The 3,118-nt window shown below is 38.5% G+C and overlaps 1 long non-coding RNA gene across 5 annotated transcripts in view; it reads left to right on the top strand.

Moving 5' to 3' along the window:
• LOC128250538 (uncharacterized) overlaps window positions 1-3,118 on the top strand; it is a 33,951-nt gene that overhangs the window by 27,833 nt on the left and 3,000 nt on the right. For all 5 annotated transcript variants that reach the window (XR_008266562.1, XR_008266560.1, XR_008266559.1 and 2 more), the window contains exon 5: window positions 1,695-1,771. This is a non-coding gene — a long non-coding RNA (uncharacterized LOC128250538). The remainder of the gene's footprint in view (window positions 1-1,694; window positions 1,772-3,118) is intronic.

Consider the following 3,118-nt stretch of genomic DNA (forward strand, 5'->3'; position numbering starts at 1 on the left):
TATATATATATATATATATATATATATATATAGATATATATATATACATATATATATATATATATATGTGTGTGTATATGTATATATATACATATATTTGTGTGTGTGTGTATGAGTATGTATGTATAGATAAATAGATGTAGTCATAAATATATTTGTATGCATATATACACATGTGGTATATGAGACTTTACTTGCTAAATGGTTGAAATGTCTTTGCTGGTTGTATAACTGTAAATCGGAAATCTAATGAAATACAGTTCATGCTGTGGACTTCTATAGAAGAGAGAAATGCAGCCACGCAAAGGCCATGTGTTGCATTTCATATGTCAACAAATATTGGTTCCAGAAAATAGCTGCTGTCGTCGTGATAGAGTCCAGAGTTAATGACCTTCTAATTCGGGTATTATCATTGTTATTATCATTGCCATGGTAATTAATTTTGTCCTGATCACTCTTACATGAAGGTAGAGAGGTGTGTCGAGAATACAAGAAGTTTGTTGTGGTTTTGCTTTGATAGTAATCTTATTGAAGGCTTAGAAACAAGGAGGCGGCTGACCGGTCGAATCGCTAACGTATCGCCGGACAAAACGATCTGCGGTATTTTGTCCGTTTTTAGTCGTGAGTTCAGAAGTTGAGTTTGGTTTACATCCATTCGAAGTAAAAAATTAAAAAATTACTAGTCACGTACATTGGTCGATGAAATAGTACAGGTAAAGTAGAGAGGTGGATGTAAGTAAGTAGTCCCCTTCCTCCAAATTTCGTAGTAATTCTAGATTTTCTGGATATTTTCCATGCCTATTGCATTAAATCATAAAGTCATTTAGATTGAGAAATAGTTTTGACAGCTCACTTTGTTTCCTGTGTTCATCTCATTGTCTTACTATTAATCTTTTTATTAGCAATCCTGTTTATTATACAAATGTTCATAATTTATTATACAAATGATCGTAATCATTCTCATTATCTTGATTGATGCTCTCTCGAAACACCGGCACGCATATTTTACCGTCTTTAGGTGTGTTTTCGGTATTTACCGCAAGAATATACAAGATGTTCACAGATTTGGGGTATAGCAGTATTATAATATTCTTCAGTGTGTCAAAAAATTATATTTCTTAGAATACTTAGACTTTCAGCTACCAAAGAAATATATTTCTAATTATGAAATTAATCACACATCTAAGATGGTTGGATCTTCGATTGACGTATTGTAGGTTTTTAATAGGTTTATGGTACGAATGATGGAGTCCATTATTAAGGTTCAATGTAACGTTCAGAAACTTCACTGCGCTATAGTCTTTCTCTAAGGAGATAAAGACTCCAGCTTCTCTTTTCAGATATATTACAATTATAGAAAGTGAACACAACGTCATCCCAAAAAAGACCATGCCCCCGATTCCTGAGAATTCCCTATTGATTCAGCGTATATATATATCTACAATCAACGGCATACTTCTCTAGGTGACTAAGCATCTGCATGATAGTCGTGACATGTCAAATGCTCCGGCAGCAAAAGTATGCTGCTAAACAAATAAAATCAGTAAGGAATAAAATGAAACTAAGCAAAACTTCTAAAATTTAACGTAAAAACATTCAGCCTTGTGACGTAAATTCCAAGAAGAGACGCTTTGTTTCTTTGTTAGAGTCTTGCTTCTTTAGTAGCTTTTATTATTGCCATTTTATATCAACAGGTGCATGATGAAACATAATTTTATCCTCTGTTTGTACTTCTGTGTACTCATTCCATTCGTGTTCTCATATTTTCAAGGTAAGTACTCATTGTTCCTTATTACTTCATAGTGAATGGGGACAGAGTAAGTGGCAAAGAGATTATTTCATGGATTGGGAATGTTTTTTCTATCCTTGTGTCATCAAATTCCCTTCTCTTCTCTTGTTTCACGTGATTCTTCCTTTCAGCGCTAGTTTCTTTCCGTTTATCATCTCTTATCAACCCACCTTGAAGAATTGTAGCCGAATGAGTTGACCCCAGTGCTTCTTTTTAAGGCCTAGGAATTATTTCATGGGTCTCTTTTGAAGAACCTCTAAGTTACAAGGACGTCGTCGCACTTCCCAGCTACTGATCCTCTGCAAATATCTAAAGAGGAACATCCACCGGTCTTGTTGCCCGACTTGTAGAGGACAGTGAGCGCCTGACGACATTCTAAGGGCCAGGCGCCCAGTCTCGGCCTATCCTTTACCCAGGACCGCAGCTCCGTCAAGGAGACGAGCTGCGGAAAGGCGTGTCTCACAAACAGAGCCCACACACCTAGTAATCGCTGCAGGTGGCGCAACCTGAGTGCGTGTCTGCGCATTAAAATCTATGGCAAGCCAAAGCCGCCACGCAAAAGAAGTTGACAGCAGACCAATCGCCTGACCATTGGAACGAGTCCTTTCCACAAGAAAATAAACAGGATACGCTCCAGTCTAATCAAACAGTAACTGGGGCAAGGCACAACGGTCAGACGATAAATAATGACAGTTTCTCTCGGTTTCTGTCAACTAAATCTACTCACAAGGCTTTGGACTGTCCAATGTTATTGTAGAAGATACCTGCCAAAGGAGCGCCGTAGTGGCTCTAAACCCGAAACCGTTTAAGGGAAGCAAACTACACTACTCCTCCCCATCCCCAGTACGTTTACAAAAGATGTGTGTGAGGGGTGAAGCTGCAAGACTAAATGGGTTTATTTTGACAAGCATGGTGGTATACTGGAAGACTGCACGTTTGATTTCTGTGAAATCAATCATCCTATTTCCAGGAAGGAAAATATAAATTCCAGTCTTTACTGACCTCTTTTATTCTTGTACTTGTTTCAGTCATTTGACTGTGGCCATGCTGGAGCACCGCCTTTAGTCGAGAAAATCGACCCCAGGACTTATTCTTTGTAAGCCTAGTACTTATTCTATCGGCCTCTTTTTGCCGAACTGCTAAGTTACGGGGACGTAAACACACCAGCATCGGTTGTCAAGCGATGTTGGATGGACAAACACAGGCACACATACACACACACACACACACATACACATATATATATACGACGGGCTTCTTTCAGTTTCCGTCTACCAAATCCACTCACAAGGCTTTGGTCGGCCCGAGGCTATAGTAGAAGACACTTGC

The sequence above is a fragment of the Octopus bimaculoides genome, chromosome 22 (genome assembly GCF_001194135.2).
Source record: "Octopus bimaculoides isolate UCB-OBI-ISO-001 chromosome 22, ASM119413v2, whole genome shotgun sequence".
NCBI lineage: Eukaryota > Metazoa > Mollusca > Cephalopoda > Octopoda > Octopodidae > Octopus > Octopus bimaculoides.